The following is a 17,153-nucleotide window of genomic DNA, read 5'->3' as shown; positions in this document are numbered from 1 at the left end:
AAGTAGACTCTGACAGGGTATTGCTAGCAAAGATACAATTAGGACAAAAGAAACTTGAATTAGAAGAGAGAGAAAGAGACAGGAGAGGGAGAAAGAAAGAGCCTTCCAGAAAGAATGTGAAGAAAGATAGCTGAAGCAGCTTGAGTTAACTAGGGTGCAACAGAGTAAACCCAGTGAAAGCTTGGCCAATATGGAGGAGCGTAATTCAGGGCTGCGTACAGAATTGTTATCTGTAAGTTGCGATCTCTACTAATTCCAAAATTCAATGAGGGAGACGTAGAAGTGTTTTTTGTGTCTTTTGAGAAACTGGCAAGGCAGCTAAAATGGCCAGCTGAAACCTGACCTCTTTTATTACAAAGTAAGCTAACTGGAAAAACCCATGAGGTTTATTCCCTGTTGCCAGATGAGAGTTCATCTGACATCTGACCAAATGTGCTATCCTTGGGGCATATGAATTAGTACCTGAAGCCTATTGCCAAAAGTTTAGAACCCTCAAGAAGCAAACTAATCAAACTTATCTGGAGTTTGAAATAAGTAAGCAGCTGGCTTTTGACCAGTGGCTGAGGGCTCTTAAAGTACAGCTCAGCTATGAGAATCTCAGAAGTAATTCTGTTGGAGGAATTTAAACACTCTCTCCCACTCTCCATCAAGACCCTTGTAGAGGAGCAGCGGGTTCAGAGAGCTCGGCAAGTGGCTGTTTTAGCTGATGAGTTTGCTTTAATTTATAAGTCAGTTACCCAGGGGAGAATCCTTCCTAGTCACCCCCACAAATCCAAAAAGGACAAAGGGTGGGAAGGTGACAGGAGCCCAAGCAGTCCTGGGAGAGAAAGAAAAGCAGGAGACACAGTGGGGCCTCCTCTAGCCAACAAAGAAGGTGCTGTGAGCAGAAGTGAGACCCAGAGACCTGTGTGCTTCCATTGTAATAAGGCAGTGCATCTAAAAGCTGACTGCTGGAAACTAAAGGGAAAACCTGTAGAGTTAATCAGGACACACCTGCTCAGTGAAGAAGGAACCATGATGGGAAGCAAAGCAGAACAAGCTGTGGCTTAACTGCAGTAAGAGTGAGACCCAGGAGGCTTACTACTACAGATACAGGGAAAGTTAATAGGATTCCTGAAGGCTATCAGGGTTTTATGTTTGAAGGGAAAGTAACCCCATACCCCTCGATTGGCGCAAGCAAGCCCATGGTAATTCTCAGAGACACAGGGGCCACTAGATCCCCTTTACTAGGAAAAGGCCTGACCTTTCCCCCAGAGAGTGCAGTGAACACCACAATGGTGGTGAATGGTATTGGAGGGCAGTGTATGCTTGTACCTGTACACCGGGTTCACCTGGAGTGCGACCTAATTTCGGGACCGTACGGATTGTCCCTAGTTTGCCTGTGGACGGTGTTGACCTCCTCCTATGTAATGATCTGACGGGGGTGAAGGTGGTAGTTTTCCCAGTAGTGAAAAAAAGACCGCAGGAGGTCAGAGAGACAGGGCAGTGACAGGAGACGGTCTCCTGTAGTTTCCCTGAATGTGTAATGAGTGAGGCCGTGATCAAACCAGCTCCCTCAGAGGAGACTGCATTGGCTCTGTAGTCAAATGACAATGAGGTCTGTCTGTCCAAGACTTTCTTTGGAAATTTGGAAGAACCAGGAAATGAATTAAATAAATTTTCCCTCGCTGAGGCTCAGCGAGCTGACCTGGTATTGTGAAAGTTAGAACAGGCTGTGCACTCTGAAAGTGAAACAGAGGGAGTCCCTGATTGCTACTGTTTAAAGAATGAGGATACTGATGAGGAAATGGAGTTCTCCTCACAGACCTGAGAGCAAAGAGTGGACAGCGGTTCACCAGTTCGTGGTGCCACAGAGGTAACGGGGAGAAATATTAAGAAGGGCCCACGAGACTACAGTGGCTGTACATGCCGGTATACGAAAGAACAAAGGCCACATAAGACAGCAGTTTGATGGCCAAAACTGCACAAAGATGTGATGGAGTACTGCAGGAGTTGCCACATGTGCCAGGTCGAGAGAAAATATAAGATACAGCAAAAAAACATGCATTTCTCTCATTCATTCCATTCATTCATAAATCCTAAAACTTATTACAGCCTGTCTTTTCTTGGTGCCAGTGCAGCTTTAATTGCCAATTTTTGGCATCCCAATAAACATGTGGCTTTTTGGGGACATTGTTCTTCAGTTTGCCCATTCCATGTCTCCCGAGGGTCTTTGTTCCTGTTGAGGTCTGAAAAGTGTTGTGATGGGGGCGGGGGGTAGATTTAATTAGCCCTAAACTGGAATTTGTTTCCTCAGGAGAGTCAATAGTGGGTGGGTCTATCCTGAACTCTCTTTTTTAGTGCTTTGCTGAGTCATGAAAAGGCTTTTGACTTTAGGGGGATGGGTAGTTCTCTTTTTTTTGACAAGGGGGATGGGGAGCGGGGAACACTGAGCAGGGAGCGAGGAACACTGAGCAGAGAACACTGAGTGGGGAGTGGGGAACAATGAACGGGGAGTGGAGAAAACTGGATATACTGGGATAGTGGGGGAAGAGATACAGAGAAGGTGGGGTGAGAAGGAGACAGAGAGAGGGGTGAGAGGGAGACCAAGAGACACTGAGACAGCAAGGGGAGAGGGCAGGGAGAGAGTCAAGAGTCATTTACAAGGAGGCCATTCTATCCATCGAGCCCATGCTGGCTCTCCACAGAGCTATGCAGTCAGTCCCACTCCCTGGCTCGATCCCTGTAGCCCTGCAAGTCTATTTCTCTCAGGTGACCATCCAACTTCGTCTTGAAGTCACTGATCATCTCCACTTCCACCACCCTTGTGGGCAGCAAGTTCCAGGTCATTACTACCCTTAAACTCTAATACAGTTCATGCCTTCGAATATTCAACACACCCATGCGAGCATGCTCACACAATACACACGTGCAATTAGGGACAGAAAAGAGGAGAGGAAAGTATAGTAGAGAGGGGTTTGAGGCAATTTAAGAAGAGTTTCTTGTTTACTGTGCTTCGAGCTCACTTGATTATAGCAGGTGTTGCTTTTCGTTGGGGCCCAGTATTCTTAAACCTTGTTCATGTAGGAGATTTTTCTCTCTTTGAGGCTCGTGTTTTCACAAGATTCAGTTCCCTGAGAGATGAACAGGCGGACAGGAGAGAAGGTAAGGTAATTCTTGTTTCAGTTCCAGGAGCACATGGCTTTCTCAGTTCAGATTCTGTTTTTCCAATTTAAAACTCCCCTAGTTGGCCCGCCGGTGGTCACGTGACCAGCTGGTTTGACCAGGTCTCTTCTTTGTATTGAGGCAGGGACTGGTTCCTCATTGTTCCAACACCATCTGTTACTATGCAAATGTCTTTCTAGTCAGGGGCTTGCAATTTTAAGTTTTAACGTTCATGTGAAAAAATAATGTGTGCCTCAGTCTGGGGAGGTGGTGGTGGGGCGGGGCTAGCTTGCCTGACACCTTACACTGAATACACACTCCATATCCCTCTTTTATTTCTCACATGGAAACTCTTCCACAGCCTGATCCCCCTCGTATGTTGTGTATGAGTTATTGTGTCTCATTGACCTTTTGTGTCCACCAAGAATCTGAGGTTCTGATCCATAGATTACCAGTGGGACACATTCACCTCCTTTGTCCAGAGTACAGCGAGTAATGATGGTCCTGAATGTTATCGTTGTGTTTATTGCATTCACCATCTTTCCAAGTATCAATACAAACATGCAGGTCCACATTTACACCTGTACGTAGAGCAAACGTAACATCTTAATAATCCTTAACTGTTTTCATCTGATTAATATGGAACCACCTCAATTTTGTTTGTTTTTTTTGGACTGTGTGACATGTTCAATAAGTATACAGCTGGGTTTAATGTGTCAATTACAGTGTGGGGGTCGACCCAGTTCACATCAAAAGAGTGTTTTTCAGGGAGAAACGTTGTAACATTACTTGGTCTCTAACCCCATATTCGAATGGTTTGACTTTCTTGTCAAAACATTGTTTAACTTGATTTTGTGACCTTCCCACGTTTTCTGTCACCAGTCTGTTCACTTTTTCCACATAGTCTATCATTGTCTGCAATCACGTCTGACAGCACGACTGTAATTTTAATGGTGTTCTATTCTCCAGAGTTACATGTCCCGGTATCCGCATTTTTCTCCCAGTCAAAGCCTCATATGGACTTATCCCCATTGCTTTGTGAGGGGATATCAAACATTGAGGCATCATGTCAGCACATTGAGTGGGCTGTTCTGTACACAATTTGCTAACATGGTTTTTGAAGTTCGATTATCCCTTTCCACAATCCCTGATGATTGTGGGTGGTGAGCAATGTGCAATTTCTGCCTTATTTAGAGCATGTCCTGCAGGGAGTAAAAATTTCCCAGTAAAGTGTGGATCCTGGTCACTATCCACCTGTATCAGTATTCCCCACCTACAGAACACATCACTCAAAATGATTCTTGTGACCGTACATGCTTTATTGTTCCTGGTTGGGAAGGCCTCTATCCATTTTGTAAATTGGTCCACCTCCACAAGACCATACTTATGGATTCCCTGAGACTTTGTAAAGGGACCAATAAAATCAATCTGTAAGTGTGTCCATGGGCCATCAGGAGGAGGTTGTGACCAGTGTTAGGGTGTGATTAGAACAGGAAGGAGGATTAATTTGTAAACACAGTCGGCATCTATTGACATATTGTTCTACATGTTGTTCCATTTCCAGAACCAACAGGCACAGGTTAGCTTTTGTAGTGTAATATCAGCTGAATAATGTCCAGCCGTTGGGTGAGAATGAAAGAGGACTAATATCTTCTCTTTAAGTTGAGGAGGAATGTAAACTACCAAAGAATCATCCTTATTTTTAATCATTAACAGGGAGGGGCTTCCTTTATTGTGGTTCTGAAACACTGTGGAGTTTGCCCAGCAGGTGGACTGTGGTAGTGGACACCACTGTTGGTGCCATTCTATGACCTGACCATATGGAGTGAACAAAGTTTGGAGTTCTGTCAAATTGATAGTTTTTGTAGCGACTGTTACAACAGGTACCTGGGATCTAGATTTATCCATCATCCACCCTGATAATGATAATCCATTCTCTGTGGATTCCTCAACAAGTCAGTCGGCTCCATTGTTACCCTGGCTGTTTGGTGATGAATCTTTCCAATGGGTTGTTACCTTTCCTACATGACGGGGTGGGGGGAACTTGTTCCTGGAGAACTTCCCATAGATTACGGAGGAGACCAGAATGTAATAAAGGATTACCATCTGATGGACAATAATCATTTTTGTGGTACAGGAGCAAGGCCGTATCTCCATTGTAACTATCAGACCAAATATTAATTGTTTGCAATGCTGTGTATTGGACAGTGAGGATGACAGCTATCAGCTCTGATTGTTGACATGAATGGGTGGGAACTTGGAAATCCCATTGTCCAATCAGGCGCGTCTATGTGAACTATGACATACTGGTTTTGGGATGGCCATCAATGTAGTCGGGACGAGCCGTCCACATACATGTTCCAGGCTTCCGGAATAGTCCAGGCTTTTACCGGGTTTAATTCCATCTCCACCACAGGTAATGGACACTGGTGTGGACTTCCCTCATAAGCAAACATCTGGGGAAAAGGAGTTGTTCATGTGGGGGTGATGTCCAAGTCTCACTGCAGTAACTCAAGTGTCCATTTGTTGATCCATTAAGAAGACACTTTAGTACCACTTGGTTCTGACACGGGCGGCACAGTGGCGCAGTGGTTAGCACCGCAGCCTCACAGCCCCAGCGACCCGGGTTCAGTTCTGGGTACTGCCTGTGCAGAGTTTGCAAGTTTTCCCTGTGTCTGTGTGGGTTTCTGCTGGGTGCTCTGGTTTCCTCCCACCTCCAAAGACTTGCAGATTGATAGGTAAATTGACCATTGTAAATTGCCCCTAGTGTAGGTAGGTGGTAGGAGAATGGTGGGGCTGTGGTAGAGAATATGAAGTTAATGTAGGATTAGTATAAATGGGTGGTTGTTGGTCAGCACGGACTTGGTGGGCCGAAGGGCCTGTTTCAGTGCTGTATCTCTAAATAAATAAAGGAGTGTGTGCGGTGAATGTAAAATCACTTTCTGTAGTCTGGTGATGTAAGTAAAGTGACTGTCCAGAAGGTAGTGAGTGGGGGCTGAGTATATATTCTCTGTTCCTCTCAATACAGGAGGTGGGTGCAATTTATTAATGTGATATTTATCTGCTGTTCCTGACTTAAAACTGCTGTCAGGCTGGAAGGGGTGGAACTAACTTCCAGGTAGAAAGGCCTGTTAGAGTCTGGGGTGATCAGGACAGTAACCTGCATTGCTGTCTGTTTTAAGACATTCACTGATTCTGTGTGACTATCACCCCCTGCTGGCCGAATATCTTCCTCATCACCTTTCAATAGTTCATACAGTGGCTTGGCCAAATCTGCAAAGTTCAGGATAAAACTTCTCTGATATCCTCCCGACCCCAGAAAGGATGGCAATGCCATCTTCAATACAGGCAATGGGAGTCTCTGAATAACTTTGACCTGATGCTGATCCGGACTGAGTCCCATCGCAGAGATTTTTATCTCCAAAAAGGTGACTTCACTCTGCACCAACTGAGCCTTTTTCAGGTTCACCTTCAATCCCACTTTCTGTAACAGATCAAAAAGTTCATTTAAAAGCAACAAATGCTCTTCGACAGTTTCTGTAACAAGGAGGAGGTCGTCTACATATTGGAGGAGAACCGATGGTTTTGAAAATACCTTCACAGTTTGTACCATATGCTGGTGGAATATTGACAGTGAGTTCTGGAAGTCTTGTGGTAGATATGTAAAAGTAGACCCTTGCCCCTCGAATGTAAAAGTGAATTTATACTGGTCCACCTGAGCAACTGGGATACTCCAAAAACCATTCACTATGTCAAGTGTAGAGAAAACAGTAGCTTTGGGAGGGACAGATGTTAACAGACAAGGAGCCTGACTAACGGTCGGGTTCTGTCGTGGGGAAGCTTTGTTTAATGTTCAATAGTCGATAGTAAATCTCCATGAATCATCTGTCTTCCTAACAGGCCGTATAGGAGAGTTAATAGTGAAAGATCTTTTATGTAATATCCCCTGTTTTTCCAATGAGACAATGACTGATCACAAACACAGAATACTCTCCCTCAGAATAGGATACTGTTTACAGGAGCGATGGGGCGGGCCATTAATTTGAATTTCACCAGACATCCTTCCACAATCGTGTTTAGACTCAGCAAAAGCTGCTACATGATCAGTGATTAAAGCATTAACAGCAGGCAGTGAGTGAGTCAGTAAAGCAATGGGTTCAGGCTGTTTAATGGCAAATACTGAGTGAGTGTCTGAAATTTGTTCAATGTCCCCTGATCCTGAACTAACCCATAAACAGTTTGGATTGTAATGCACAATAGCTGTCAGTATGTGGAGAGGATCACTGTCCAAAATTCCCTTTTCATTGGTCATACACATATGCACAGTTTGACAATCTATACTGGGATCGTGCCCAAAATAAAACTGATACTATCTCCGGGGTAAGCTGAAACTTTAGTGTCTGTAACACCAGTGACAGTGAAGCAGATTTTCCCTGTCACAAGATGGTGCGAGGGTGTGGGGTGTGTAAAATTGTGACAGATGAACCAGTGTCTATCGGCATATTTTACTGTCTGACCCCAGGCAGCAAAGTGGAAACAACCAGTCGACCGTGACCGTCTCGTCTGAACCCCACCTCAGACCAGGCTGGTGGGGCCAGACCCTGTCAGTCAGGGTTTCCAGTCCCATGTGAAGGTGCACTCGTGGTTTGTGCCACGGGACATCCTGATGTTTGGGTGGTTACCAAGGCCTGTATAATAACAGACATTTTTTACAAATTAGAGTCCAATGCATCTATTTTAGTTTCTATAGTACTGGACAGGTGTGAGGTCTAATGGGGTGGATTTGATCATTGTTAAATCTCCCACCCCGGTTCCCGACTGTTTACTGCTCCAGTTTGACAGAATTATAGCACACTGCTGACTGTTTAAGGTGTGGTGCAGACGGAAGGGCGTGGGGTCTTTCTACTATTTGGATGGGTTTCCCTTTCTGGGAATCCTGTCTCTGGCTTTTATCATACATCCAAGCAGTGTTTGCTTCACGTAGATCAGTCCAGAGTGAGTTGTAACGAACAGTATGACCTCGGGCTGTTTGTAAGGCAGGCTGTATATTTTTTAGATATACTTTTTTAAAAGTGTCTTCATCTTTTCCGTTCAGAGTCTTACCATTGGGATTTCCCTGTAACATCTCATAAATAATGTATAGTCAGTCACCGAATGCAGTGGGGCTTTCATGAGGGCCCTGTTTAGTTTGATATATCTTTTCCCCCAGGTCTATGTTATCTATTATCAAAGCAGTGATCATATCATTCAGGGCAGTATCCCAGTTAAAAACAATAAAAGGAAGATTACCTCACTAATCTGAGGTAAGAGTGGACAAGATAACATTCTTCATATCACTGTCTTCGAGACTGGGTGGTCATTCTGAAACACCTACAAGTGCTGTCTTAGGTCTATGGGACATGTTTGTGGGTTGATTGGTCCTAATTGTTAAACACATGCCTGTAGTTTGGAATAGTCTAAGGGTTGGCATCATCCACAGGACCCTGGCGGAATTGCTCCTTGCCCCTCATTCCCATTTCCCGGTAGTGGATTTTGGGGATTTTCTCCCAGTCCCACAGCTGGAATATTAGGAACCACTTGAGTTCTAATTCAGACACTAACTGGGTTTTCTGTATTTGGGAAATCAAGTGGAGCTTTCCCTTCACAGGGAATTTTTGGGATTTCCTCTTTGTTACTATTGAAATAGGGCAGAGGACCTGACACAGAAGGAGAGGCTGGGGAGGAGATTAATTTTCACAAAATTCATCAAATTCCAGCCCATAATCTGGGTAAAGGTCTCCCATGGTTACTGCCACTACAATTGCATTTTGTTTTCCCAGCTGTTTCTCTAACTGGTGAATGGTAGCAGGACAGTGTCAGTGAACTTTATCTTACAGGGGAGTGAACACCATTCTGGATTCACGTCTGCGGCTGCAGAAATGCCTGTCAATTCCCCTAACTATCGAATCTCCTGTCACTCTGGCTCTTCCAGTCTTCCTTGTGCCCCTCCCCCGTGCAGCTGAACCATCCATGGTGCCATGGCCTTGTCTCTGGCTGCACTCCCCAGGTGAACCATCACCTTCCTCAGTATTCAGTACTGAATACCTGTTGGAGAGTGAGACACACTCAGGGGTCTCCTGCATTACCTGTCTGTTTCTTCTTGGTTGCCTGGTGGTCACCCATTCCCTCTCTCCCTGCCGACTCTTAAGCTGTGGGGTGACCACATCTATAAACGTGCTATCCAAGAAGCTCTCATCCTCACGGATACGCACAGTGACACCAGCTGTTGTTCAAGTTCCACAACCCGGAGCTCGAGCTGCTGCACCTTTACAATCTATATCAATGGTTTAGATGAAGGGATCGAGTGTAATGATCGAATGTGCTGACAATACAAAGTTAGGTGGAAAAGTTAGCTGTGAGGAGGACACAGAGGTTACAAAAGGATTTAACCAGAACAAGTGAGGAGGCAGGAACGTAGCAGATGGAATATAATGTGGAAAATGTGAAGTTATCCACTTTGGTAGGAAAAATAGAAAAGCAGAATATTTTTTAAATGATGAGAGACTGAGAAATGTTATTATTCAGATCTGGGTGTCCTTGTACATGAATCACAGCAAGTTAAAGTGCAGGTACAGAAAGCAATTAGGGAAGCAAATGGCATGTTAGACTTTATTACAAAGGGATTGGAGTAAAAGAGTAAAGAAGTCTTACTGCAGTTGTATGGGGCCTTGGTGAGGCCACACCTGCAGTACAGTGTACATATCTGGTCTCCTTATCTAAGAAAGGATTTACCTGCCTTAGAGGGAGTGCAACAAAGGTTCGCTAGGTGGATTTCTGGGATGATGGGATTGTCCTGTGAGGAGACATTGAGTGGACTAGGCTGATATTCCCCGGAGTTTAGAAGAATGAGAGCTGATCTCATTGAAACATATATAATTTTCAGAGGCTTCACAGGATCAGTGCTGGGAGGATGTTTCCCCTGGCTGGGGAATCTAGAACTAGGGATCACAGTGTTGTGACCGAGGCAGGAGGAGTGTACTGTCTTTTCTAGTTCCACTTCTCCACAGATCACAACATATATTTAAATGTTTACCCGGTTACCGGTACAGCCAATCACACACTCTATTTTTTTTTATCCCAGATTAAAATACACCAACCAGGTTTCTTTAATAAACAACAAAATTATCAGTTTATTACAAAACAAGACTTAATCAGTAACAAAGCAAACATTAACACACAGATTGAAATATGAAAGTTCCCTTTTTAAATTCCCCAATTACACTTGCACACATTGGGAAAAATACAGAAATTCTCTCTGCAGAGGTCTGTTACAAAAATACATAAAGAGACTACTATTGGCTAAATATTTGCTAATTTTTGCCAAAGAAAGAGAAGATATGGAAGGAAGTTCGTTGTCCCTTTTATGGTCTGGCATCCAGGTATACGGAGATGGGTCACTGGGATCATTTCAGAAGCAATCCGTTCTGGAGATGTCGTGAATTATTCCAGTCGACTTTCCAGGAGAAATGTGGCATCAGGGTTTTTCCAGCAGCACACTCTTGAATTGTAAGATTTTTCTCAGCTTCTCAGGAGTTCTGCAACACCAGGGATTTTAGCTCCCTCACACTGGATTTTTGCAGGATTTCTGCAAAGTGACAGAGAAGGAGGTGAGCTGGCTGGTTTCTTTTTCCCTTGGCAGGAAAACACCAACTATCTGCAAACAGTTCACATCCAACTAAACTGAAAACAATGTCCAAACCCCAAACAAAGAGTCGACCTCCTGACCTCCATAAGGCTTAACATGTGACTTCTCTGTAACCATTATCCCAAGTCACCAAGGGTTCTGTTGTTTTCTGAGCCCAAATCACAGGTGGTTTCTGGCACAGGTTGTTTTCAAACAACATCTCAAGTGTCCTTTTGGTGAACTTGGTAAAAAAAACATATCCATGGAATCTTTTCAGTTTTAACACTTTAATGGGAGCTGGTTCAATGACATCAGAAGGAAGGGCTATGGTTACATTGGGTGGGTCAAGGGTGATGGGTTCAGGCTGGAAGGTTGCAGGAGGAGGTTGGAAGTTGGGAGACTTGCTCTAAATTGTACACACACCATTTTCTCCAATGCTAATGCAAACAACGTGGCCACACAAAGATAGCAAGGAGAATGGGAGGAGACAAATAATAGTGGGTGTATCTTCCACCTTGCTGCAATTTGAAGGCATTTAAAAGTGAACTGCTCATTGCCTCGATGTTTCAGCTGACTGGTAACAGAGGGCTGAATTGCAACACCCTGCTTATTTATTGTTCAGAAAAGCCGCAGCAACTTGGGTCTCATACACCCAATTTGTCCAGTACCACAGGAAGGAGAGCAGAGGGAGAGACTAAGGAGGGCTCTTCTCCCTCAGCACATGATGCGGGAACGCCAGCAACAGGCAGAACAGGAGGGTGAGGATGCTCCGAATGATAACATCCAGGAACGGCCTTATCACAGACGGGCACTGGCACATCATCACATCCTCAGGACAAGGACAAATTACCCCCAAATATCAGAGAGGCAATGCCAGAGACGCCTGAGGATGTCAAGTGAAATGGTCACAGAAATTTGTAGGATCCTGCGGCATGACCTGCAGCCATTTGGGTTAGGTAGGCATCCCATGCCAGTTGCCTTGACGGTGACTGCGACACTCAATTTGTTTGCTAGTGGGTCCTTCCAGTGATCAATGGATGACATATGTGGCATATCACAGTCTGTGACCCACAGGTGTATCAAGGCGGTGACCAGTGCTCTTTCTCGAAGTGCCGATGATTTTATTTACTTACCTGTATACTAGGACAGCCAGGCAGCAAGCTCTATGGCCTTTGGTGCCATCGCTGGATTCCGAGGAGTGCAAGGGGTGATCGACTGTACTCACGTGGCCATTAGAGCTCCCTGGGACCAGCCTGCTGTATTTGTGAATCACAAAGCCTTCCACTCTTTAAATATACAACTGGTTTGCAACCACAGGAGAAGAATAATGCAGGTTTTTGCACGTTTTCAGGGAGCTGTCATTACTCCTACATTGTGATGAATTCACAGCTGCCAGCAATATTTGAGGAACCAGCCGAAGTAGACGGCTGGATCCTGGGTGACATGGTACATCATCCCCAAAGTGCTGCTGTAGAGAGGTATAATGCCACTTACACATCCACCAGAGCCAGGACCGAACACACCATTGACATGCTGAAAATGCGATTCCACTGCCTGGACCGGTCTGGAGGGGTTCTTCAGTACACACTGCAGAGGGTGTCACGAGTAATCATTGGCTGCTGTACCTCGCACAATCTGGCAATTAGACACGGCAACATTCTGCAGGTGGAGGACCAGGAGGAACACCAGTCCTCCTCAGATGGGGATGACAGTGAAGAGGGTGAGGAGGACGGCAACAATGCCAACAATGCAGTTATGGATAAAAGGGCCATGGAGAGACATAGAAGGGACATCAGGGAGAACCTCATATTTACACGTTTCAGCCAACAATAAGCCACTTCATCAAGGAACGTTAGTAGGAGAAAGAAAATTCCCCAAATATATTCACATACACATGAGGTCATCTTCATTGCTGGAATCAAAAGGAAGGGCTGTTCTGACAACAGCACATGACCCTGCAGTGGAGATGTACCTGACGGCCTGTATCCTATAAACTTCATTAAAAGAGACCTGTGTCTCCATTGGAAGAATTGTCCAGCATCAAGGCATTAACCAGCACACGTAGGAAGCTACAACTTTTCTGCACTTTGATGTGACCGGCAGATGAAATCTTTGCTGTGCGACAATGGAACCGAGAATACACCAATGCAAGGAAAGTAAGGGTGTGACCACAGAACCAGAAATGTAAGGTATGTTAGTAGTGAAAAGAGTGATTAACCATCAAACAACAAACAGCCATCATTGAAGACTGAAGATTCAAATGTCAATGATAAATGGAGACTGGGAACTTTCTGAAATGCTTTGCAAACATCAATGTGTTCCTGCCATTGGTCTCCAATGAACATTTTCCTTTTCATCTGAAACCAAGCAAATGATTTACGAGAGTGCATCAAATACTAAAGTAAATAAAGATGTATTTAAACTTCTGGAAGATGTGTACAATATTTACAGTATCTTTGTGCTCAGAACTGTTTCTTTTTACGTTTTCTCACACTATGTCTAGGTGCTACCCTGACATTAGCAGCTGAGCTGGAGGCAGTCTGCTCAGTGCACTGCCCCAGTGCTGTGGATGACCGTGGTGGGCGTCCACTGGAAGAACGGGGCCTTGATGGCTCCATCATACTGGGGGTCTGCAGCACTGGTGAGTGAGTATCCCATGTGTGCTCGCCTGCTGGAGATAAGAGTCAATGTCGGAGGGGAGGACAAGAGGCTGTTTACTCTGGGGGTGTCCTGAGAGGAAGGCCCCAGGGAAGCTGGCATGCGCTCGTCCTCCATCTGTGTGCACAATGGCACCTGCCTGTCTCCCTGAGGGGAAGGAGCACCTGGAGGGAGGTTCAGGTTCCTCGTCTCCCTCTCGCTTAGACTCTGTTGCATGGAGCCCACGGCAACAGCGATGGAGCACAGGTCAGATCAAATATGGCTCGGGTGCTCAACCAGACTCACCACGGAGCTCACCAGACTCTGGACTGAGGAAGCCATACACTCATATACCTGGGACATGGCAGACGTCATAGCTTGCATGGACTCCTCCATGACACGCACAAAGCCACACACGACCTCAGGCATCTCCGACATATTTCCCACATGGCTTTGCTGCACATCCAGCAGACTTCTCATAGCAACAGTCAAAGGATCACCGTGAGCGAGGGGCTGAGCAGGGGCCTGATCCCCAGCAGTCCTCCGATTGTCAGGGGACCCGGCTGGCACATGCTCCATCAGCTGCTGGGACGTGTCTGTGTCGTGCACACCAGATTGTGACTCAGATTCTAATCTTAAATCCCCCGCAGACCGTGTGGATGTATCTGCGCTGGTGGAGGTGGGAGAAGAGGCAGGTGACGGTGCACCCTCTGGGGAATTGGCTTCTTCTTCCTCTTCAGAGGAGGTGTCTTGGGCCTCGTGGCGTTCACTCGAGTGTGGACACCTGCAGTGGAGACACAAACAGAGGCACATTCATCACCAGCTGAGTATGAGTTCACGCACTTCCCTTTATTGTTCACATATGGCTGCAAGACTGAAGATGACATTTCATCTTTATTGAGGACCTTGCCTCGCCATCTGTAATTGACCTGCCTCCATCCTCTCACAATTTCTACAGTCTCCTCTTCAGCCGCTGTCTGGACTCTGATGTCTGGAACACCTCCACCTGTCTTTGCCCACTCGCTGGTTGTGGGTGCGTTTATCCTGCAGGAGACAGTGCAGAAATAATGACATGTCAAAAGGTGAATCGCAACCATTGTAAACATCACTCGTTCAGGACTGACTTTCACACAACACATCCAAGCACATCAACAATGCCAATCGTCACCTTTGCGCACAATCGTTTAGTGTACGGCACCAAGGCTGTTCACACATTCCACTGCATTCCTTGTCTGCCCTCTGTCTTAAAGAGATGGAGTCAGGGAGAAAAACAATGAAACAGCTTTGCCAAGACCACTTACCCTCACCAATCCGAGCAAGTCATTGTTACGTTTGGAACACTGAACCCAGGTTCTCCGTGTCACCCCACAGTTCGAGATCTCCTCTGCTTCCTCCACCCAGGCTGCCTTGGTCAGGTGGGAGGGTCTTCTGACTCCATCTGCAGGGAAGTGGACCTCCTGCCTTTCCCTGATGGCCTGGAGGAGAACCTGCAGGGTGACATCACTGAACCATGGGCAGAGACACTGCCTGCTGGCTGACATCTGCTTTGCTTCTGCTGCAAAAGAAATAAATAATATGAAGTTGGTGCTAGATTACAAAAATTAAGGGAGGCAAAAGCATTTTGAATTAAATACAAACTTTACTTCAGGTTCCAGTGCAGAGACTTACATGACAGGAAGACTGCTGATCTTTGCGGCTGCAAACACAATGTTTTATCGCCGTGGCGATCATGGTGCTTTTGACCCAGTGACAGTGGTTCCACCAATGAAAGGATGCCCCACCGCATAAATCCTACGTGCCCCCGTGCCTGTCACCGCACAGTTCATTTACATTTAAATCGCTTGTGAAACAGGAATAATGGCGGAAGCAGAAGTTACGCCAACTTCCGGTCACAGTGTCGGGAACGCCGCAGATCTCATAAAATCCCAGCCATTGTTTATAAACCTAGGCCGGAACAATTTTCCGGCTTCTGTATCTCTGTGTGCGCCATGTCTCTGTGTGCGCCGTGTCTCCGTGTGTGCCGTATCTCCATCTGTGCCGTATCTCTCTTTGTGCCGTATATCTCTCTGTGCCATATCTCTCTGTGTGCCTTGTCTCTGTGTGCGCCGTATCTCTGCGTATGCCGTGTCTCCGTGTGCGGCGTGTCTCCGCGTGCGCCATGTCTCTGTGTGAGCTGTGTCTCTGTCTGTACCTTATCTCTGTGTGCGCCGTGCCTCCGTGTGTGCCGTATCTCTGTCTGTGCCATGTCTCCATCTGTGCCTTGTCTCTGTGTGTGCCCTGTCTCCGTGTGTGCCCTGTCTCCATGTGTGCCCTGTCTCTGTCTGTGCCGTATCTCCATGTGTGCCACGTCGCCGTGTGTGCCGTATCTCTGTGTGTGCTGTCTCTTTGAGTGTGCTGTATCTCTGTCTGTGCTGTATCTCTGTCTGTGCTGTATCTCTTTGTGTGCCGTATCTCTGTGTGTGCCGTATCTCTGTGTGTGCTGTGCTGCTCCAGCCCCCAACTTCTGCTGCTGACTCCACCATAATTCACAGCATCAGGGGGAGGTTCCACAATTTAAATGGCTTTGGCAGCTCGGGGCACAGTTAGAACACCCTGTCAGACAGAGGTCAGAAAGTGTGGGAGTGTCAGTCCCACCAGATCCAGAATACAAGTTTAAAGGGGAAACTGAAAATGCTTTTTTGGCTGAGAAAACACCAATGTCCTGAGAGAGGCAACAATAATAATAAACATCAGTGACAGTGATTGAAGTGGGCAGAGGGTCCATTCTCAACAGGACATTTAATAACGTTCAATGCTGGTATTTCTGTCTGTTCAGTGGATTCCTGTTGAAGTTACGGCAGGAAGCTGCCAGAACAACTGTGGGTTTTCCACTTCATGAACTTTTACTATATTGGATATTCTGAGAGAATGATTTCCATATGGTATATGTTGCTGATAATATCATTATCTAATTCACTGCTGTTTACTTTACAGGTGATATCTTCCCTGTTGACCCTGCCTGGCCTGTGCCATTGCTCGTGACCCTTTGTCTTCTAATTGCAGCTTTGTCTGCTGTGATTTATTGGAATGTGAAACAATATCGACGTATTAAAGGTACATTCTCAATGTAACTGAAAAATGACAATATATATCGACAGGCCTGGAAATCCAGTGGGGGTTCTCCCAGTCTCCCACTGAAAATTCAGTGGAAACCTGGAGGAATCCCTACAGAAACAGAATAAAAACCAGGTATCACTGAGGGCTCTGCCGATCTTCCATTGAAGTTAGACTGGGAGACAAGAGGAACCCTGTGGAATTTCAGGACTGCAGATTTAAACCAGTGAAATGTGGAAAGTAGACTAGCTTTATTTCATTATTGAATGTTTGGGGGTCGGGTGTGGCGGGGGAGGGGCGGCGGTGGGCGGGTGTAGGAGACTGAACAATAAAGTGAAAAATAAAGGAATAGTTACAATTCCCACTTTTCTGTGAAATAGAAAACTCTCTTGAATTTTCAGTATTTTGAATAACTTTCACAGTTAGGTTGCCTATTAAATAATCTGCAATTTTGTTCCTCTTATTGTAAGTATGTTTTTAACATTTTCTTGTGAAAACAAGAATAATCCAGAGTAACATCAATAAATGGAGCTCTGTTCTACCTTTTTGCTTTTTCATTAATTCATGAAACTATTTTTTTGTTTGCCTCTGCACCAAGAAGATAGGTTAGATTTCC

The 17,153-nt window shown here is 45.6% G+C and overlaps 1 pseudogene; it reads left to right on the top strand.

The window, feature by feature from the left end:
* Positions 1 to 17,153, top strand: part of LOC137346096 (butyrophilin subfamily 3 member A1-like) — a 146,803-nt pseudogene that overhangs the window by 77,045 nt on the left and 52,605 nt on the right.

The sequence above is a fragment of the Heterodontus francisci genome, chromosome 29 (genome assembly GCF_036365525.1).
Source record: "Heterodontus francisci isolate sHetFra1 chromosome 29, sHetFra1.hap1, whole genome shotgun sequence".
NCBI lineage: Eukaryota > Metazoa > Chordata > Chondrichthyes > Heterodontiformes > Heterodontidae > Heterodontus > Heterodontus francisci.
Note: the sequence above shows the minus strand (reverse complement) of the source record. Positions and strands in the feature narration are given on the sequence as shown.